Source organism: Mustela erminea, chromosome 17 (genome assembly GCF_009829155.1).
Source record: "Mustela erminea isolate mMusErm1 chromosome 17, mMusErm1.Pri, whole genome shotgun sequence".
Lineage (NCBI taxonomy): Eukaryota > Metazoa > Chordata > Mammalia > Carnivora > Mustelidae > Mustela > Mustela erminea.
The window spans coordinates 48421100-48445549 of record NC_045630.1 but is presented as its reverse complement, the minus strand read 5'-3'; positions in this window follow the sequence as shown (position 1 = coordinate 48445549).

Genomic DNA, 24450 nt, shown 5'->3' with positions numbered 1-24450 from the left:
ACCATGTGTCAAATCTTTCTTGGAAGAGAAATATTGGTCCCTATTGTTGTAAGGACTTTTGTTAGCGTTTCAGTGGAGCCATGTTCTAGACAGAGGATGGGAGTCATTTCTCTCTAATGCATTGAATTGTTGATGAACATCAACCAAAGCTTGAACTGCCTTTTTCAGACATCTGTGAAGCCCATGGGACTCATGTGCAATGTCAACAAGCACAAAGATGCCTGTCAGGGTACTTATTATTTTTCTTTCTTCCCCTTCTTATTTGATGTGATCTTTAACTGTATTTCATTTAAACTAAGAATTTTTCTTTAAGATTGTGGGGTTTCATTCTGATCCTTATGAAGCATATTTGCCACAATAGAATTCTTCATGAATGTTTCAACTAAAAAAAATATAATTACTGAGAGCAGAGACCGGACTTCGGTTAAGAATTGTGCAATCTCACAGACCTGTACCCCTGGGGATAAAAATATATTATATGTTTATAAAAAATAAAAAATAAAAAATAAATTTAAAAAGAAATAAAGTTTATGATTCACAACAAAAAAAACCAAAAATACATAATTACGTTTTTATGTGACTAAAAGTCAGCAAAATTTAAAAGACAACTACATGTATATGTTATTGTACATACCTGAGTAATTTGTTAATGGATCAGCAATTAGATGAGTAATAAAGTAAAAAACATGTATAATTCAAAAAAAAAAAAAGAATTGTGTAATCTGACTAGAATCATCACCTGCCTTCCAATATTCTTGGACATAGCTACCTCACTACTATATTCAGTAATTCTCTCAACACATCTGACATCATCTATGGGCAGTTTTTGACATGGTGGAACATTTCTTCCTTGTTAGCAAGCTTTTCCCACTTGACTTCTAGAGTGGCCCTTTCTTTTTTCCTTACTGGTTTTTCTTTCTTCTTTGCTTCCTTTGGACATATCCTTAAACTTTTAACTTTGGCATGTCCCCAGAGCTCTCAGTTTTTAGATCTCTTTTAGTTGCCATCTGTAGTCATCTCTATGACAAGCTTTTATGGCTTTAAAATTCATGTAGATACTGAACACTCCCAAACTTGTATCTCAGACACTAGCCTCTTTTCAGAACTCCAAGTGTATATCCAAATGCCTATCAGATATGTCTTCTTATATCTTTAATAAATATTGCACTCAACTGATCTGATCTTTCCCTGAAACTTGCTCTATCACCTTACTCCTTACTTTCAGTTGAAGATTCCACTCTTTAATTTGTTCTGTTTGAACATCTCCAAGTATTCTTTGATTCTGTTTTTCTCTCAATTCTCATTCAGTTATTACATACAAATCTTGTTGCCTGTAGCTTCTGAAAACTTGCCAGTACTTTGCTCAAACTCTTTCACTTCTTTCTTTGCTCAAACTACCTCATTTCTTTTAAAGAACTGATGACCTCAAGGTCCTACATGGTATATACTTTCACTCTCCCCTTAACTCTTGGCTTTAAACCCATGATATTTTTTCCTCTCATTCCTCTGTGGTCATGCTGGGCTATTCTCTGAGTCTTATACATACTAGACATTCTTCCATCCCTGGTCTATGTTACCAAATTCTCCCTCTGCCTAGAGTGTTCCTCTATAGATAACCAGACGGCTTATTCTTTCATTTCCTTCAAGTGTTGCTGATAAGTCACTTTTTAGTCTAGGGCCACCTTGGCCATCCCAATTTAAATTACTATCACAATATTCTTCACTCTATGGAAATATTTGCTGTAACTTTATTTGTTATAACTTTTTCCCATACTTTCACTTTCTAATATGGTATATCATATATATTTTTAAGATGTGTTTCTTTCCTCATTAAAAATGGTCCTAGCTATAAGAAAATCACTTTTTCACTGGTATATCCCAGTGCTTAGAGGACTAGATATGACATATTTGTTAAGAGAATGAATGAAGGAATACATAAATGAATAAAAATAAACTACATATAGCTATATGGTGCCTAATTTTATTTTATTTCCTTCATAGATTTACTCACCTGGAATAATCCACTCAATCCTTGTTTCCTTGCTAAACTTTAGCCATAATTCAAATATAAATATATATTACACACACAATTTTTCTGGTTTTACTTTTTTAGGTTAAATAATTCTGTACTGAAGTGTGCAGTAATGAATTTTTGATTAACTGAAGAAGTGATGATGAATTTTTGATGTGATGAAGTTTTACAACCCAAATACCCCCATGAAATTACAATCTTGGTGAAGGGGATGTGAGAGTAGTAACAGTTTTTTAAAAACCTCTCTCATGCTTTACTCCAGTAATTATTACTTCAAGAAAATTAACCTCTGACATCATAAATTAGTTTCTTGTTTTAAAACTTTATAAAATTGAAATTCTTCTTAATGTAACTCTTTTATCTCTGGATTCCTTTTATTTCTCCAGATCTTTTGTGAGATTCATCAGTGTTGTTGCATGTCATAATAATAGTTCTTTTGATTGTTCTATAGTAATATATTATAAATTATGTCTATTCTAATTGTTCATAGGCATTCAATTTTTTCTCATTTTGAGATGTTGTAAAATGCTTCATAGATGCTGCTTTGAATATTTTGTTCATTTTTTTGGTGCAAATATTCATATGATTAGGGGAGTAATAACTGAGTCACAGAGTAGAAATGTGTTCTGCTTTAGTAAACAATTATGAACCCAGGTAGATACGGCTATTTACACTTCCATCAGCAATATCTAATAATTTTTAGTTACTTTAAATGTTTGTCAAATATGGCCTTATTAGTTTGCTGTTACCGATGATGTTGCTGCAATTTTACTTAGTTACTTATTACTTTTCATTGTTTGTATTTTTGTTGGGCAGGAGGCTGGTTATAGTTCTTTTTGTATTTTTCAGAAAGCTAATGATGTTGAGAAATTTTCCATAAATGTATTTGTTATCTGGATTTTTTTTTCATTCTCTATTCAAACACTAAATTGAATTTCTGGCTTTTTAAAATTGATTTCTATGTTCTCCACAAACTTTTATATATATATAATCTTATGTATCATATATATTTTATATATCAGGTATATAATATGTATTAATATAATATTTATAATATGTAACATTTAATACATACCATATATGTAACATATAATATATATTTATATATCATATATATCATATAAACACCAAATACTTCTATTTTGAGACTATGTTTTCTGTACTTAGATAAAATATATATATATATATACTTAATTATAATGAGGTCTAATTCACCAATCTTTATTTCATTTTGGTTAGTACTTTGTATCCAGTTTAGGAAATAATTTCCTCCCTAGTGTGATGACTGATTCTTTTTTTTTTTTTTTTTAAGATTTTATTTATTTATTTGACAGACAGAGATCACAAGCAGGCAGAGAGGCAGGCAGAGGGAGAGGGAGAGCAAGCTCCCCGCTGAGCGGGGATTCCCAGGACTCTGGGATCATGACCTGAACCGAAGGCAGAAGCTTTAACCCACTGAGCCACCCAAGTGCCCCATGAATGATTCTTGATATTTACCACATACCATAAACAAAAATTAATTCCAGTGAATCATAAACTGGGTGTAACTGGCAAGATTAATTTTTAAAAGATAAACACTAAGATATTTTTAAATATATCAAATATGCTATGTAACATATTGTACATATTATACATAATGTGCAATATATGATATGCTGTATGACAATATATGATACATAATATGTTATGCATATGTATAATGATACATAAAATATATTTAAAGATTTTCTAGTGTTTATCTTTTATTTATTTTTAAGATTTTATTTATTTATTTGTCAGAGATGGAGGAAGAGAGAGAGAGAGAGTGGCAGGCAGAGGAAGAAGCAGGCTTTCTGTTGAGCAGGGAGCCCAATGTGAGACTCAAACCCAGGAACCTGGGATAATGACCTGAGCCAAAGGCAGACACTTAAATGACTGAGCCACCCAGGCATACCTAGTGTTTATCTTTTAAATGCCTTATTTTCCCATCCAAATATAGGTCTATTCTATAAATCATTATAAATTATAAATATGTATATTATGTATTATATGTTATTATAAACCATATTATAAAGAAATAATATAGATTTTATATGACATAAATCATGATATACTATATATATTGCATACTATGCACTATGTATATTATATATTACAGTCATAATGTATTACTCAGCTCATTTATTATTACATTATACAATATATTATGTTTACCTATCATTTTCAGTTAGTTTCTTAACACATTTTTTAGTTTTTAATTTTGTTTTAAATATGTACTTTTACTACTTCTAAAAAAATGCAAGGTCCCTGCATAACTTAACCTCTCTTTACTGTATTCCACATTTTTCCATTGTTTTGATAAATTTTAATTTTTCATACATTTAAATCTCAAAAGGTTATGGTTTTAAAAATTGTATAGACCTTAATATTTACCAACACTATGTTGTCTGACGCTTTTAATTTTTTCTTATACTGGTGTAACTCATTTAACATCATATACCTTGGTTTACTTTAGTATTTCTTTTAGTCCAGGCCTCTGTCAGAAAATATCTGTTTCTATTTGCTGAATTTTATTTTATTTATTTATTTATTTTTAACGATTTTATTTATTTATTTGACAGACAGAGGTCACAGTAGGTGGAGAGATAGGCAGAGAGAGAGAGGAGGAAGCAGGCTCCCCGCTGAGCAGAGAGCCCAATGCGGGGCTCGATCCCAGGACCCTGGGATCATGACCTGAGCTGAAGGCAGAGGCTTTAACCCACGGAGTCACCCAGGCACTCCAAAGGTTGTACTAATATTTGCTGAATTTTAAAAAATATTTTCATTGATGGCAGAATTCTAAGATGACATTTGTTTTCTTTCAACAGTAAAAGGTAATATTCTTTTGTTTTTATGCTTTCATGGTTTCTTTTGAGAAATGAAGTCTCAACTTCCTTAAAAAGAAGGTGTGGTTCTTCCCATATAGCAGTATTTAGATTTTTTTTGTCTTTGATTTTCAGCAGTTTACTAGGTTGTGCTCAACATGCTTTTCTTTGTATTTATCATGCTTGGGTTTTATAGAGTTGTTTAAATATGTAGTCTGATCTCTTTCAACAGTTTTTAAAAATTCTCTGCCTAGTTCTTTTCTTCTGTAATTTGAATTATGTATATATACTGTACTTTTCTATTTTGTTCTATAGTGGTTTTCCTGCATTTATAATCTTGTTTTCATTTTAACTCTTTAATCTGGCTATTTTGTACTGATCTTTCACTTCACTAATCCTCTTTTCTGTTGTGTCTATTCTTTTTTTTAATCCCATGTATGTAGTACTTAACCTTAGTATCTTTAAGTTCTATGATGTCTTTTTTTTTTTTTTTAGGAGATTCAAGTTCTCTGGTAAGATTCTCAATGTTTATCTACTATCCTTAATATATTAATCACAGTTATTATTATAATCATAATTTTTTCCTTCCATAGGTAGTAAGTTTATATTACCTGCTTTCCAATTTGGTTTTATGCTATTTGGTACTCTTTGCTAGCCAAAATTCATAACTAAAAATTTTAGGTAATTTTTGATGAAATGCTTGTCATCATGTATGGTAGCTTGTACAGTCTGTGGCTTTCCCTGCAGAGGATTGAATAGTTTTGTAACAGAGTCATAGGCTTTAAGTTGCAGCTTTGTATCAGTCCTCTAAGCCTCTGACACAGAAGTGAAAATACGGGTTTGAGGTTAGGGCTCATTTCACTGCATTTGTCTTTTACCTGACATCTTAACATATCATAGTCTATTTGGTTGATTTATATTGTCTTTTGTTTGTTTCTATTGAGGTAAATGGACATATAATATTAGTTTCATGTGTACAATACAGGGATTCAGTATGTGTATATGCTGCAAAAATGATCACCACAGTAAGTCTAGTTAACATCCTTCAACACATATAGTTACAAAAAATTTTGTGTGTGTAATGGTGACATTTAAGATTTACTTCCTGGGACGCCTGGGTGGCTCAGTTGGTTAAGTGGCTGCCTTCGGCTCAGGTCATGATCCCAGCGTCCTGGAATCGAGTCCCACATCCGGCTCCTTGCTTGGCAGGGAGCCTGCATCTCCCTCTGCCTCTGCCTGCCACTCTGTCTGCCTGTGCTTGTTCTCACTTCTCTCTCTATGACAAATAAGTAAATAAAATCTTTAAAAAAAAAAAAAGATTTACTTCCTTAGCAACTTTCACATATGTAATACAGTATGATTAACTACAGTCACCATGCTGTATATTATGTACATGTAACTTCATTTTGTAACTGAAATTTTATGACTTTTGACCCCCTTAACCCATTTTGCCCACCCCATCATCCTGATCTCTGGCAACCACCAATCTATTCTCTATCTTTGAGCTATATTTTAAGTTATTCCTATTCTGTTTTATGCATTCTGCATGTTATCTTTGTTGCAAAAATAAGCTTTAAAAAAAAAAAAAAGCTTTAAAGCTGCTACCCAGCCATTTTTTCATATACATAAGTTGAACCACACTCTATTTGCACATTTTCCTGATCTATACCTACTTCCATGGTGTTTTGAGGGAGTATGACATAATGCACGTAAATCTCTCAACACTTTTCTCAGATACACTGACTCTCAGTGAAGAGTCGCTAGCATTGTTATCACCATTTTCATGAAGATGATAGTGGTCACCATGTTAATAATCATTATCACATACAAACTTTAACAAAGATTAAGACTTTACCCTTTGGAAATATCCTGCAGAAGTCTCAACTTACTGGTTTGTAAAACAGGAATAGTGATGCAACTATAGTGGAAATTTAATGAATGTCACTGATCATCATTTTTTACCCTGATTCTGATTATGATACTCATTTCCTTGAGCTATTGATGTGTTTCATTTCTGAACATTCAGCACCTCACACAGGAGCAGAACGATTATAACTGCTTACTTAGAAATATTTTAGACTAATTGCACATGTATATTAAAAATTACTGCATTTTATTAAAAATTTACCATGTCAAGTATGCTCATTCAAAATCAAATTATTTATTACTTCCTTAAAATTTAAGAGGGATGCCTGGGGGACTCAGTTGGTTAAGCATTTGGCTTTGGCTCAGGTCATGATTCCAGGGTCCTTAGGATCAGCCCCACATTGGTTGGGCTCCCTGCTCAGCAGGGAGACTGTTTCTCCCTCTCCTTCTGCCTCCTGTTCCCCCTGCTTGTGCTCTCTATCAGATAAGTAAATATTAAAAAATAATAATAATAAAATAAAATTTAAGAGCATATATAATATATAATAGATACCCAAATAGAGCAAAGCACAACAGAATGGGTTTATGCTAAGAACTGATGAAAAATTGGATGTGTAATTCAAAACTGATAAGCACATGTAAGTCCGGATGCTTATCTGAGGTGTACCAGCACTCTCTTTAGGTTTTATGATCATGTTGACAACCACCTCTTTCCTGTGACATTTTCCTATTTCAGGAGAGTCAAAGAATGCAATTTCTCATAGCCAGTTAAACTGGAAAGGGCAATGTTCCAAAAAATAAAATTTAGGAAATAAATCTCTTCCAATAAAATATTAATCAAGGGATTTCTTTGAAGTAAAATATTTTGTAGAAGCAGATATAAAATTGCTTTGACCTTTCAGGTACAATACAGAACAACCATTTGCATTTACAACAATAAAATACCTTACCCATATTAGACAGAGGGGTTTGGAAATCAGGAGAAAGTTCAATTAAAGTTTCTCTTAGGTCTCAGTCCTGAATGCTAATTCTAGTTAATGTTAGTAGGTGTTCCACATTATGTATTTTTATTAATATAAAATGGTAGATTTCTAACACAGATATTCAGTAACGAGAAGCAAAAATGACCCTGCCTGCTATTCAGTTATTGAAGTTATAAACAAGAGGACATTTTGGTTTTGTTTGGTTTTATTTCATTTTGTTTTTATTTTATTTGGTTTTTGATGAGTAGAGGGGTTGGATGTGGAGCGGAAATCTGAGGTGGCAGAGAGGAAGAAGGACAGCAGAAACAACATTTTTATAGTTTTATAGCCTTGCCTAGGACTGGTCTTTGTCTCACATAGTTACTTCAATTTTCTGGTAATTTATAGTTGTGCTGTTATTGTAGACATTAACCTTAAATTTCCAGAGGAAAATAATGAAGCAAGAGAAAAGTTAGTGAAAATAGGTTAGTGGCTAGACATAAACATGGCTTCTGCATTTTATGCTTACACCAGTGTATTCTACTTTAAATTTCTGTAATTTCCCCCCACATTTCAACGTGGTGGAAATTATTGGCTGTCCTTATGTGTAGTTAGTACATTTCTTTTGTGGGGAAAAAAGTTTTTTATTTTATTTAATTTTCTATACGATATAAATCATATATTACATTGTGTAAGTTTAAGGTACACAATATGTTGATTTGATACATGTGTATATTGCAGTTAGATTGGCACTGTACAATTAGCTAACACCTCTACCACTTCCTACAATTATTTCTTTTTCTTGTGGGAAAATTTAATATCTAGTCTTTTCACAACTTTCAGGTATATAATAATATAGTATCTCTTACTATAATCAAAATGCTGCACATTGAATCTCCAGAACTTACACATGTGCTAATTACCAGTTTGTACCCTTTGAACAATATCTTCCAAGTTCCCCCACACTGCAGCCCCTGAAAACCAGCATTCTACTCTGTCTCTGAGTCTGACTTTTCAGAAGCCGCTATAGATGATAAAATACAGCATTTGTAGTTCTCTGATGTATCTCACGTAGCATAATGCCCTCAAGGTTCATCCATGTTGTCACAAATGGAAGGATTTCCTCCATTTTTATGGCTGAATATTTTCCTATTCTCAATCTCTCTCTCTCTCTTTATATATATGTGTGTATATATATATATATATATATATATATATATATATAGGAAAAGACATATGAAAGGGCATATATATATATATATATAGAGAGAGAGAGAGAGAGAGACCTCTTTTTTTTAATTTTTTTTTTTAAATATTTATTTATTTATTTATTTGATAGAGATCACAAGTAGGCAGAGAGGCAGGCAGAGAGAGAGAGAAGAGGAAGCAGGCTCCCTGCGGAGCAGACAGCCTGATGTGGGGCTCAATCCCAGGACCCTGGGATCATGACCCGAGCCAAAGGCAGAGGCTTTAACCCACTGAGCCACCCAGGTGCCCCTGAAAATATATTTTATGTTGAAAGTAATTTGTAGACTCTGAGAATGAGCAGCCAACCAAACAATAAAACCTCCATTGATAAATTACAACTGAAAACCTGGTAAGCATATATCAGTAATGATAATGACAATGTGAACTGAATACAATTAAAATTTTCTTAGCCTTAAAGCCTGATTCTATACATCCAGAGAGCTCTATACCCAGGGGAAGGGCAGAATATAGGGATAGTGAAAAACATATACAAATTGGGTAGAATAATACTCTTCTCTATTGATTCAGTTATGTTTGTGTGTGTGTTTGTGTATGTGTATGTGCAAGTATGTGTATATATTTATATAGTGTTTGTGCATATTTTATATGGGTATATAGAAGTTGAGTACATCCCTTAGGTTTATTCCTTAAGAATAACCTTAATAATATTAAGAGTCAACTCAGGACCAAGCTTAGACTTTTTGACATTTTGAAAGTCTTGTAATTGAACTAGGTGGAAATACCAATATTTAAATAAAAAGAAAGGATATTGCCTCACAGGACCATTAAAACTTTACTTAGGAGCTCTCCAGTTATTCATTGTCAAGTCCATAAAACTGAGCTATTTTCAACCCAACCTTTCAACCTAACGTTCTAAATAAGATTAAACATTTTGTAGTGTATTTCTTGGTGAACTAATGAATGGAAAAGTCAGGATCCAATTCCTGTTTATTTTTCTTATTTCACGGTGTCACAATATTTATATAATAATTCCATAGTCACTACTTGTTTCTTTATCTGATACTTACTTCTATCCTAAGTATCTTCTATTTAAAATAATAATTACTTTAATTCAACATTGAATAGAAGGATCCAACACAATGTAGTGGAAAGAGCATAGGGATGAGAGACGGGAAAACTTAGGATTAATCCTCTATCCAATTCTAAAAATGTTGATTAGTCTTTCTCATGTAATACACACAGTTTCCTAGACTTAATCCCTCCAATTAGAAAATAAGGGTTTATTTTACCATTAGGATACTGTTATGTACTCTTTCTGTCATCTCTAAAAATTTTATACAAAGTTGCATCCTAATTTATTTATTTATTTATTTGTCTATTTATTTATTTAATGGTTCAAGTTTTTATTTAAATTCTAGTTAGTTAACATATAGTGTAATATTGGTTTCAGGAGTAGAATTTAGTGATTCGTCACTTACATACAACACCCCATGCTCATAAAAAGTGTTCTCTTCAGGAAAGAATATTAGAACTGCAGAGAGTCTAGAATATAATGTTCAGAGATCACTTACCTTGCTTTAGAACTTTATGGTACTGAGGAAAAGGCACTGAATTAAACTCTATGTAAGATATTCCTAGAAAGCTACTTATCATTCTCCGATCATCATCACAGGGAAGGATCTATAGGACTTAAAGAATATTTCCCTTCTAAAATTAAAACTAGATCTTGAGTGACAAAAATGTAGTTCCTCCAGCTACAAGGCACTTTCTTGTGGCTTCTTTTTAATTTCTGTTCCATCGTTAAGTCATGAACAGTTTTACAATTGCAAATTAAATTAATATAAACTTATTATGTAACAAAAATTTAAAAGAAGCTATATAATACAACCATAAAAGATAATACAAATCTGTTACATGATTTTTCAAATATACTAAAACAGCTGTCATCATTTAAACTTTAGAACTGAATGAAACTCAATGTGAATACTACACATTTTGTTTTCCTTTAAATCTAACAATTGATGAGTCTCTGATATAGAGTTTACAGGTCAAAAATGCTGCATTTTATTTGTGTTGCTGTTGTTGTTTTGTTTTGTTTTGTTCTTTTAGTAATTAGAATTCAATTTTCCTCCAATAAAGAGAATTAATTGCTCATGGAAATTTAAAAAAAATCTATATTTCTTTCACTGCCGTTTCCTCAACTTAAATACTTAAGTGAGAATGCCTTATTAAAGTAACATTTTTCATTTTGATAAGATAGATAAAAAAAAAACAGAGATTCAGGTATAATGCTGTTTATTCTCTGAAATGATAAAACTATAGTTGCATAATAATAAATATTTTAATGAAAGTTAGAAAAAAGTCAGCTAATTATTATTTAGATAGCATTTATTTTCAAATATTTGGAAATGAAATGCTTACTATTCTTAACATGGTATTTCTCCCTGGATTTTATTTTCATGCTTCTAAAGAAACCTTTATTTTTTACACTTTGCTGTTATTGAGGAAAAAAAAAAAAAGATTACATTCTAGAGAGGAAATAAAATAGACCCCCTTTTGTAAAGGGGGTGCATGTTCTAAGATGTTGAGTGGATGCCTGAAACTGTAAACAGCACCAAAACATATATATACATTGTGGTTTTTTTTCTTATATGTATGTACCTATTTGTGACTTTACAAATTAGGTACAGTAAGAGATTGAAAATAATAAAATAGAACAATTATAACAATATCCTACAACAAAAGTTATATTTCTCTCTCTCTCTCTCTCCCCCAAAATCCCTCACTGTACTGTGCTCATCTTTCTTGTGACAATGGGAGATGATAAAAGGCCTACATGGTGAGATCTAGTAAGGTGAATGACATAGGCGTTGGGACGTAGTGTTAGGCTACTATGGACCTTCTGACTATTTGTCCAAGGCTCATCTTCTTCCCCCATCCTTGAAGGCAGGTAACTGAAATCACAGAAAGGGCCGGAGCAGATAAAGGAGGACTACTGTAAACCGCTAGGTCATCCTTCCTCCATGTCTCAGGCCCAAGGTAAAATGTTTCTTTTCCAAGAATTGAAAAAAGCAAAACAAAAAACGCATATACACACATACAAACATTGAATCACATAAGAATCAAGCGGTAGAGTTATTCCAACTAATCTTTAAAACTTATTTTACTGGGGCGCCTGGGTGACTCAGTGGGTTAAAGCCTCTGTCTTTGGCTCAGGTCATGATCCCAGGGTCCTGGGATCGAGTCCCACATCAGGCTCTTTGCTCAGCAGGGAGCCTGCTTCCTCCTCTCTCTCTGCCTGCCTCTCTGTATACTTGTGATCTCTGTCTGTCAAATAAATAAGTAAAATCTTTAAAAAAAAAAAAACAACTTATTTTACTATTTGTGCTGTCTCCTCTTACTAAATACAGAGCTATCCAGATGTTCAGGCTGAGTCTTTAAGAAAATTTCCACCAAAAAAAAAGAAGAAGAAGAAGAAGAAGAAGAAGAAGGAGAAGGAGAAGGAGAAGGAGAAGGAGAAGGAGAAGGAGAAGGAGAAGGAGAAGGAGAAGGAGAAGGAGAAGGAGAAGGAGAAGGAGAAGGAGAAGGAGAAGGAGAAGGAGAAGGAGAAGGAGAAGGAGAAGGAGAAGGAGAAGGAGAAGGAGAAGGAGAAGGAGAAGGAGAAGGAGAAGGAGAAGAAGAAGAAGAAGAAGAAGAAAAATAAAAATAAAATATACACACAAAAAGAAAATTTTTTCATTATATTAAGTTGATATTCAGAATCATTTTTTTTGTATGTCCTAAATTTCCAGTCATAAGGAGTTGAGAAGAGGATCTACAAATCTTTTAAAAGTAATGATAAACTTTACCACCTTCACATTGAGGCACAATTATGACTGATATTTTTGCTTGACCTTAAAAAACACAATTTGTTATATTTTTTATAACTCCTATTAATTTTTCCTTCCATAATGACACATAATAACAGTTGAAAATTAAGTGAGTAAACCATCATAACTTAACATATTGACAGTACAAACTTACATATATTACTGTATTTGGTTTTTTTTCTCAAAGAAGTTAGCATTTCACTCCAAAAAGCTTTAATTATTGATAGACTCTCACTGTTACCAGTTAATTATTTATTTTTATTATGTTATATTTGTCACCATACAGTACATCATTAATTTTTGATGTAGCGTTAACATGATTCATTGTTTTCATATAACACCCAGTGCTCCATGCAATCCATGCTTTCCTTAATACCCACCACCAGATTTACCCATTCCCCCACCCCACTCCCTTCTAAAACCCTCTGTTGGTTTCCCAGGGTCCATAGTCTCTCACGGTTCATCTCCCCCTCCAATTACTCCCTTCATTTTTCCTTTCCTTTTCCTAATGTCCTCCATGCTACACCTTATGTTCCACAAATAAGCGAAACCATATGATAATTGACTCTCTCTGCTTGACTTATTTCACTCAGCATAATCTCTTCCAGTCCCATCCATGTTGATGCAAAAGTTGAGTATTTATCCTTTCTGATATTCCATTGTGTATATGGACACCACATCTTCTTTATCCATTTTTCTGCTGAAGGGCATCTCCTTCCTTTCCACAGTTTGGCTATTATGGATATTGCTGCTATGAACATTGGGGTACATATGTCCTTCTTCTCACTACATCTGTATCTTTGACATAAATACCCATAGTGCAATTGATGGGTCATGGAGAAGCTCTATTTTTTTTTTTCAGTAGCTCTATTTTTAATTTTTTGAGGATCTTCCACACTGTTATCCAAAGTGGTTACACCAACTTGCATTCCCACCAACAATTAATAATTGAAAACTAAGTTATTGGGGCATCTAGGTGGCTCAGTCATTAAGCATTTGTCTTCACGATCCCAGGGTCCTGGGACTGACCCCCGCATCAGGCTCCCTACTCAGCTGGAATCCTGCTTCTCCCACTCCCACTTCCCCTAATTGTGTTCCCTCTCTCACTGTGTCTCTATCAAAAAAATAAATAAAACCTTAAAAAAATTAAGGTTTTTTATGTTTGGTAATTTTACATCTTGAAAAACCTTTCACATATGTTATACTTTTAGGCTTCAATTCTGCTAGTGGAAAAATACATATGAGTTTTTCTTTCTAGAATATGGCGACCAAATAAAATCTCCAGAAACAACTGAAATATATTAATGATATCATATGAATAAAATAGTTTATAAATTTAAAATATCATGAATATATTTTAGAGAGCTAAGAGTTCTCAGTACTGATAATTCTTCACAAGCTTTTCTCTATAACAGAGATCTGCACAATGTTCTGCATGTTATGAATATGATACTCCAAGTAACTTAGTACAGAGTGGAAGGATTTGTTCTTACAAAATAGAATACACAAAAAATTAAATATATGTCTCTCTTTGTCATTTAATAAAATATGGAAAATTATCCTTATATTTTGAAATGTTTCTTCTTGCATCACTCATAATTAAAGAACTAGTCAAGTTCTTTCTTCATCAAACTGAGTCCCATTGCAAGAATTTTTGGAGGTTTAACATCAAGGAGAATATAGAAGCCCAGCAGCCAAGATTTTCACTATGAATCTTTTAGAAAATCAGTTTCTTGACCTGTATGCACTCATCTGTTTCCCTGATGAGTTTATGTATAATTTCTGGAACTCTCAGTGATACATAAACAGGCTTTCAGGATGTAAGTTATTCTTAAGATATTAAACACAGTTATAGTTACAGTATAATTGTTATTAATACATTGACAACATGATTAAAATGCTTGTGAGTATAATATTTAAGACACAATTATTTAACATTTTATTAGATTATGGTTCTGTCTGAAAATGTTTAAAAATGTATTTTTCCTTCAGATAACTGAAAATAAAATAGATTTGACCTGATACAGACCTGTTAATGTTTGCTATTTTGGTCTCTTTTATGTGGAAAAATATTAAGGTATGAGTTTTTTGCCTGAACTATTTTAATGGATTAGATCTTTGGATATTAAAACACAAGAACAACATTAGAGTAGTAGGCATTCTATGCTAAGCACATTCTTACTCTGTAACAGCTTGTTACCCTTGCAAATTACCCATGTTATCAAGTGGTCTTCTCTGTAAAAAAATAGAAAATAAAATCACTTAATTTTTCTCAGAGACTTTTATAATTTTTGAAGTTTTTTAAAAATTTTTTTAAAGATTTTATTTATTTATTTTACAGACAGATCACAAGTAGGCAGAGAAGCAGGTAGAGAGAGAGAGAGTGGAAGCAGGCTCCCTGCTGAGCAGAGACCCCCAATGTGGGGTTCAATCCCAGGACCCTGGGATCATGACCTGAGCCGAAGGCAGAGGCTTAACCTACCGAGCCACCCAGGTGCCCCTGAAGTTTATTTTTAAGTTGAATCATGAGGTTTAACTGGTTGCTCTATGGAAGTGATCCTATGGATCTCTATGGAAAGTGATCCTGAGAACTCTGAGACATAAGTCAGGTCGTATCAGGATTGTGAGAGGATGACAGAAAGAGAGCTACTCCCTCGTACAACCTTTTAAGTCAGTGCTCCATGGGCCTCTGGTCATGTTTTACTTTTACATTATGAGTAAAGATCATCATTTATTAACAACGAAAATATCACTAATTTATTCTTTTCTTAGTGTGTAGCTAATGAAGAATCTATCCTTTTTACAGAATAAATCAATGATTTTGGAGAATTTACAGGCCAGCGCTTCTGTTAAGGTGCTAATATCCAGGTCCATTAATTCTGTTGCACCAACTTTTGCAGCAACCCCCAAGCTGTGAGTCATTCTGAACCGTAATGACCTGAAGACTCCAAATGACAGAGAAGATCAAAGAGCTATATGAAAAAACTCCTTCAGAAATTTTTAAAGGTTAAGTTTTCATAAAGAGTGGAAATATTGTAACATTTTATTTAGGGGAAATATATTTATATCCTTGAGGAAGGAATGGGAGACTCTGAGGTTTAAGAAATGTCCCCGAGATGATCAATCAAGAAGGCACACTGAACAGACTTAAAATATTCTCTGTCCCCCTTCTCAAAAAAATAACATTCGAAATTAATCATGGGGGGGAACTCTGTCTACTAAAATTAGAAGGGAACTTGAAGCTATGCCTTGCTTCTCTTGGTTTTTATTCCTTCTTCTGGCATAGTGACATATATATTTATAGACAAATAATAAATACTTGTGGATAAGTAAATTAATGGAGACTCTGCTTCTCCACTGGTGAAATAAGGGTAGGGTAGGAAGCAGAATTAAATGGAACCTGAAAGTTTTTTTCTTCTCTATACTCTTATACTCTAAAATACAATTTCTATAGCTAAAAATAAATATGGCTATCAATATTTTAAGATTTAACATAAAGTTTAAGGGAAGCATGTAATTAATTAAATCCTACTAAAGTTTTTATTCTCTTGGCTTACATCCCTTACAAAATGTTAAGCAAAACCTATCAACCTTCAAGTAAGGAAGATTTTAATCCTCATTTCATCCTCTGAATCTTAATGCCTGGTCATATTCCAGCATTAATTGCTTTATCTCCAAACTAATGAGCTAATTTGCATTTTTTACACAGTGTACTTGCTGTCAAAACATCTATATGAAACTGAAATTTAGTCAATCATCCATATATGTATCCTCATGCTTCCAAACATCTGGCTATTTAGAAACTGCAGGATGTTTGAAATAGCATTTTAGCATTCATCTGGAGTATTGTTCATAAACTTTTGGGGTCAAAGGACTGTTTGGCAATAGATGATAGCTATCAGCCTAATCACTGAGGAGAAATTGCTTATTCACACACTCAGAAGATTTTGCATGCAATTTCAGAGACTTAAATCATTTGAAGCCTGCCCATAATCTCAAGGCTAATTATCCCTGATCTTGAAGTTTACTGTTTTACAGTCAATATTTTAGGATAGATTATGTTGGTGTTAGGAGAATTTCAACCCCATCTTGTTCTGTTCTCAAATCTTTTCAAATGTCTATAAACTATTACATATTTAAAGTATCTTTACATCATTATTTGCTTAATATCTACCTACCAACTCCCTGAGGTCAGTTATTCTTAATCTTGCTTAACCATTTACCATCAGCACCTAAGATATTTCTTATTCCAACAGAGAGTGGTTGTTGAACTAACCGAATGGTTTATGAGTGGTTCAATTATCTATGCTTGATAATATTTATATATTTGGTAATATATTGATAATATTAAACAACAGTTTCAATGCAAGAACAATTTTTCTTTCTCTGTCTCTTTTCCTCTGTCATTCTCTCTCTTTGTCCTATTTTAAAATCCACAGTTTCAAACTCAGCCTAGTAGATATCTGTCACAGAAGAAAAGCAGCAATAATTTAAAATATCTGTTTAGACTGTGAAGATTCAACTGAAGTTCAGTTTTAGAGAATATGAAGAGGCTGAGATGGAGAAATTGACATGCGTCCTCTGCATCTTCTCCATATATTAGATTTTCTTTCTGTACACAGACACCATATATTTAGGTTACTAAGATGACAGGAGGCATCTTGATCCAAATCCTGGTTAAGGTAAATGTTTCTTAGCATTTGAAACAACATATTACTCCTTTCTGATATATTCCCTTCGCTAGGTGTTTTGGATCTCACATCCTCCTGTCTCACTGCTAGCTCTTTTGCTGCTTCCTGCTTTTATCCATGAATTTTAATGTTGAAGTGCATCAGAATTGAGTTCTTATTTTCACTCTTCTTTATCTATACTCACTCTTTTGGTAATCTCTTTCTGACCAAGAGGGTTTTTTTGTGTGTTTTGTATTGCTTTGTTTTGTTTTAAGATTTATGTATTTATTTGGGAGAGAGTGTGTGTGTGTATGTGCAAGCAAGGGGTGAGTGGGATGGGGGGAAAGGGGCAGATGAAGAGGAAGAAAGAAAGAATCTCCAGCAGACTCCCCACTGAGCTCAGAGCCCAACATGGGGCTTGATCTCAGGACCCTGAGATCATGACCTACACTAGAATCAAGAGTTGGGTGCTTAACTGACTGAGCCACCCCGGTGCCCCTAAGTGTTTTTAATTACTGCCTGCAAAAGAAAAAAAAAAAATCTGAAATGTATGTCTCTACCCTTCTCCTTCCCAAACTCCAAACTCAAACTGAGTAATTAAGATATCAAATGTAATACATTCAAGATTAAATTCCTGATTTTCTGTTAGTCTCTTCCTGACCTCATCTTTTCCTTTCCCTACTGGTAACTTCATTAGGTCAAAAATATTGGATTCCTATAGGACTCTTCTTCTCCTTTCATACCTGATGCTTTAAACCCCATACTCAATCCACTGTAGAAAAAGAAAATGTTGGTTCTACCTTTATAATATATGCAGTATCTGAGCACTTGGCATTGCCTCTGCTGCCAACACCGTGGTCTGTACTAATAATCTCTAACTTGGATGGCTGGAATAAGCAGATCCTGCTTTCATACCTAAAGTTTGCACTTTATACTGAGGATGGAGTCATTCTTTTAAATAGAAGCAACATGATGACATTCCATTTCTGTAATCTTGCATAACTTAGTGTAAATGTCAAAAATCTAAATGATGGCTAAATCCCCACATGAGCTGGCTTCACACCCCCTGTCTGAATGTTTCTCTTTTTACTTTTTCCTTGGTTTGCTCCACTTCAGTCAGTCTGGTCTTCTTCTTGTTTCTCAGATACTCTGGGCACATTTCTGCTTAGAGTTTTTATTTCATCTACTTATAATCTACATCTACTTTTTGGTTATCTCCTAAAGTTTTTGCTCAAATCTTAACTTTTCAATCATTGGCCTATTTAAAAATCTCAAATATTTGCCTAGATACTCCGCCAAAATATTCCTTATTTTCTTTATCTTGTTTTTTTTTTTTTTTTTCCATTTTCTTCTCCCATAACACCATTATTTTCTGGCATATTAGACAATTTTCTCACAACATTTAGTTCAGCACATAATCATCTTTGCATAAATAGACTTTGAGAATACATTTTTTGATCTCTGACGGATTACTTCGTAGAAATTTTGTCATCTGGGACCCAAAAAAGTGATTAAATCAAGGTACACATAGTTGTGTAGACATTGAAGCATCAACCAGAATTAAAGGATGATTTGTTTTTACTGGAAAATAATGTAGTGACTTATTTATAAACATAATCACAAAACTGTCAAATTGGATGTAAAAATATAAAATTGCAAGGAAAAGACATAGTGATTTAAAAAAAAATCTATGTTAGTATATAGGAAAGAAGATCAAGAGTAACAGGATATTAAGGTTTTAATTATGTTTAATTTAGCACGCTTAAATGAATACTGGAAAAATGCTTGCAGTTGTGCATTTTATACAGTTATTCCCAAGATATCCATATGCTTAAGGAAATAAATTTCCCCCTCTATAGGATTGAGTCCATTTGTTATACTGAAAAAGAAACTGTAGGAGTGAGGTATGACATGAAGAAAAATGAAAACTTTTTAAAAAAGGACTACTAATCTAAGGGCAAAACTGCCTTTATTTTTCCTTGATATGTGCCAAGATAAAGAGGCCTAATGGAGTCAATGGTCAGACATTTGGGAACCACCATTATCCTATGCATTAATAAATTTGCTTTATTATATAAAACTTCCAATATTTCCAACAAAAGCCCTATTTTCCTCTAAGAAATAGGTTATAGAAACAATAACAACATAAACACACAGACACACACATACACGATTTTCCTACCAATGATGTTGGCTTATTTTTACTTAAAAAAATAAATTATTGCCATGAAGATGTTTTAAAAAATGAATTTAAAATAATACTCTAGTTTATAGAGAAAACTTGAAAGTGTAATGAAAACATTGTTTTTAAAGGTGAAATGTTTCATTTAAAGAATTCACATAGGTATCTACTTGATATAATAAAGAATAGAAATATAACGTCTTCCAAAGTAAAATTTCCTTTAGAGTTTTGTACCAGCTTTGTCAAATCTGAATCTCAGGGGGATGATAAACTTAGAATCTTTTGGGTTGTTTTAAGAGCCTTCACAAATGGGCCATGGGTGTAAGGATCAAACAGTACATAATAGAACAATACATTTTAAAATCTCAACATTGAAAAAAAAATAAAATCTCAACATTTCATGTATGTAAATATTGTATCAATTAAAAAAATAGAGAAATGATAAGAAAAACACATTTGGTGAATACTATGTTTGACTCATAGTAGGCTCTTATTTACTACTAGTTAATTGAATATGTCTCATACATCATAATCCACAATATAGCAGCTTTCTAAATGCTTGGGGAGTAAATATGGGGTACAAAAACTTGGTAAGATGTGGCTTTCTAAATTACCAAGATAGTTGCAATAACAATGCATAACAATCTTGGAATTATATTTGAGTGACTTATGAAAGAATGTGCTAATAGAAGACTACATACTAGATGAATGATTTGACAGGAGAATCTTGCCAACTGCTCCTATTGTCACTATTTCTCCCAAAGCCAATCTACTTTGCAGAGTTCTCACTAAATCCTATTTGATCGGCTAGTATATGTGAGTAGGTATTAAACTCATTCTTCTGTGCCTGGAACTCACTGTCTTGAAGGACTGTGGATGACCTGTTGCTTCCTCATTTGGAACCAAGTCTATACTTCCATTTTGGTTTGTCTTTGATTTTCCTTCTTGTTTATCCCTCAGACATATTAGGTGGTTGAATTCCTGCATCAGAATCACCACACACCTATTTCTGATGTGAGAGTGGCTGACCCCTTCCTATCCTAAGTTTTATGGTGTAAAGTTAGTGTATTTCCATCTTTGGTAAAGTCCAATAAGGGTATTGACTTAATTTCAACACCTTACACAATAAATATACCCTAGGATGTTCACTCAGCATGTACACCATAAAATTTTTACAATATAGACCATTTTTAGTCCTTATTAGCAACTTTTCTAAAAATTCCCTAGTTTTCAATTTCTCAAAGACTTTTCCAAAGAAACCTCATCAATAATGTCTGGGATACACCCAGAATTAGAATCCTTCTGAACCAAGCAGGGATATTCTATATTTCAGGTAGAAGTATAAGCTAAGGAAACACTATTTAACTAGAGAGAAGAAAACAAATGAAAATCATGATCCATAAGAATAATAGAGCAATGTCTTCTGGGTAACATATGTACAATCGATCCATTGATGAGGTAGATAATTGTATGTGTTAGACTAATTTTGTATTTCTAGAATTCTCTGGTTTTCTTGCCATTATTTGTTCTTTCTTTGATTATATATAAAAATGATATATAAGAATGTAGATGCCTTTCTACATTAATTTTAGTCCATATAGAATATAAAATTTGAAGAAACCGAGCAACGGAAAAATGCTTCATTGAAAACAGCCGTATTTTTAAAGGACGGTTTTTAAATGTGATTAATAAGTTCTTTCTCATATAAGCTGTAGTTTGTACATGGTGTATTATAACTTTCATTAAATCAATTTTAATCAACATGGTTTTAATCAGAACATTTGTTGATGAATCTGTGAGTGGGTGTAGCAGAGGAAACAAGCAAAAGGATATGATGAGAAAAAAGTAAAAGGTTAAAACACATTTAATCTAAATTTCATGATTTATTATCTTTGGTTTATTATTATTTCTTAGCGTTATATTCTAAAGAATATTTTAACCTTAGAAGAACAAGTGTAATAATTTCATCATTTAAATTGTTATTAAAATCAATAAAATTGCTTTATTACACTTTATAAAATTACTAATTGTTTTTAAGTAGGATATAGTATATGAAACACATTGGAAAAAATAAATGGCATACAAAATAGAGATTTATCTCAATAACCCCATTTAAATACATAAGAATTATTGACATGTCATATGTATGTATAGATGTATTCCTGTCTATGATCTATCTATTATCACTCATCTATCCATCCACCTCCCTGTCTACCTAAATACCTAGTTGTATAGTTACTATCTCTAAATAATTATATTTTTATGCATTTGTTCTTGTTTAATATTCCTTGGATTCTTTTGTGACATTATGGAAATAGACATCAAGGGCATTATCATTAACAGTTTTATTTATTTATTTATTTTTTTAAAGATTTTATTTATTTATTTGACAGAGAGATCACAAGTAGGCAGAGAGGCAGGCAGAGAGAGAGAGAGAGAGGAGGAAGCAGGCTCCCTGCTGAGCAGAGAGCCCGATGCGGGACTCGATCCCAGGACCCTGAGATCATGACCTGAGCCAAAGGCAGCGGCCTAACCCACTGAGCCACCCAGGCGCCCGTATCATTAACAGTTTTAAAGATACCTTCCTTACCATCAAAAATACGAAACTTCATGATTGTGTAATAATATATAATAGGCTTACAACTTTTGCCTGAACTGGTAGTATGAAGATATACTGGGACAGAATTATAATTGTGGAGTTATATTGTGCTACACAAAGGCACCACATTCAACAGGTGTCATTCACATCAGTGATTATTTTATTTATAATGATAATTTTCCAAATGATAAGAATAAAATATCTTGAGGAATTGTTGTTTCTGTTGTTTTTTGTTATTTTCTTTTCTTTTAATATTTTATTTCTTTTTAATTTTCACAAAATTTTCTTGGGCTAGCAATGACCTTTAGACATTTTGTTTGCTTAGACACCTACATGAAAACTATCACTGAATACTTCAGATGTAATACTTCAGGACACTAGCTGGTCCTTTTATGCACCTTGTCTAAGTTATTTAGTGGAAAAGTAGTGCATCTTGATCTTTTGCATCTTCTCTACACTTACTTAGAAATTATGAAAGCTGTAAACTATGACTACTTCTTCATTAATGCCACAGGAGTGGTATGGTAAGGAAAGAAGGATATAGCTATCTTTTCATGATGCCATGCAAGAGTGACATGATGTAAAATCAAAAGCCTTACAAGAGTTTTATAGAAAAACAAAAGATCAATACAAAATGCATCTCTTTGGTATTATCTCAGGCAAGATTGCTTCTTTTGAAGTGAGTTATTTTTAAGTGATCAAAAGGTTAAAATATAAAAATCGCAATTAGACTAAATACTAATTTTTACTTTCTTGTGTTTTTCTTCTTAAAAAGTTAATAGTATCATCTGTAACCTATATCTTAATGAACATGACATTTGTTAAATCTAGAAAATAAGTAATTTTAATAATTTCAAAAGATTTCTCCTTGTTTTATCTTTCCTAATTAAACAACTTAATCTTCTTTAAAAATAGTAATACAGATAAATCCTAGAGTTACTAGAGTTAATAATTAGTAGCAGTTAATAAACATTAACTCTTAAATATCAAATTTAAGGAACAAAGAAGTTTATTGGATATTGCAAACATCAGTCTACATGGTGAGCATAGTGAACAAACGAATATGTGAGCATAATCTCAACACCTGTTGCACTTTTGGGAGGGAGTAAATGGAATTAAAACTAAAAGTCCTTCTGTATTTGACATTTGTCTTCCAGAGTGACAGTCAAATATGCTCTATACTGAGTTAACTTGACATTTTTGTTGTTCTTTTGGATGTAGCTAATCTGTAGTAATGCAGAGTACCTAGTGCTAAATATTCAATATTTGTAGGAAATTTTTCTGGCTCATAATATATTAAAAAAATGAGTCATTTGCCTACTAGCACACTAGAAGTGTATATATATATATGCCTGTGTGTTTATGTGTGTGTATATATATATATTTTTTTACTCAAACTCTGACTAAATTTGCACTCTGCTCAACCTTCCCACACAGAGTCCTGAATAAATTTTGAGAACATAAGAAAATGAGAACAACCTCCCCTTCATATATTTAAAGATCGTTAAATTTCTTAAATGAAATAACAAAGCTTTTGAGTACTTTTAAAGGATCTGCTGAAAAGAGGCTTGACAAACTGGTAAAAAATTAAAACAAATGAATGGGCAGCAATAATAGCGTAGTGTATAGTGTATTTTTGTATACACTTGCATAGTGTATAGTGTATTTTTCACTGATGATCAATTACTGAATGGTACACATGTTATAGTTTTCAAAATCATACACATACATGGAGACGCAATACGTTTTTTTTGTAGTGAAAATAGCCAACATTTGTTGAGAACCTACTATCCTCTCAATTTTATGAAATCAGTACTCTTTCTTCTCCAAAGTATAAACATTAAGTAAATTGGCTAAGGTATTTAAGCTTCAGAGTCCATCTGTAGGAAAAAGCTTTTATAGTTCACTTGCTGTGTTATATCATGTTTCAGTACAGCATAATGGTGTCAAACATCTCAAAATCAATGTTATAAAGTCAATGAAAGAAAATAGAACACATATAATAGGATCTCTACATGTCATCTGAACATTTGCATTAATGTCTTTCATTTTTTACCATATTGTTAAATTAATAACTGAATGTTAATTATTTGCTAAAATTAATTAAGCCTTATTCTTATGATTAAACAGTAGGATCTAGGAAATATACCAAAGGGCCTCTGAACCAAGAATTAGTCAAAAAAATTTCTAATCAAATCCTAGTTCATCAATAAAAAAA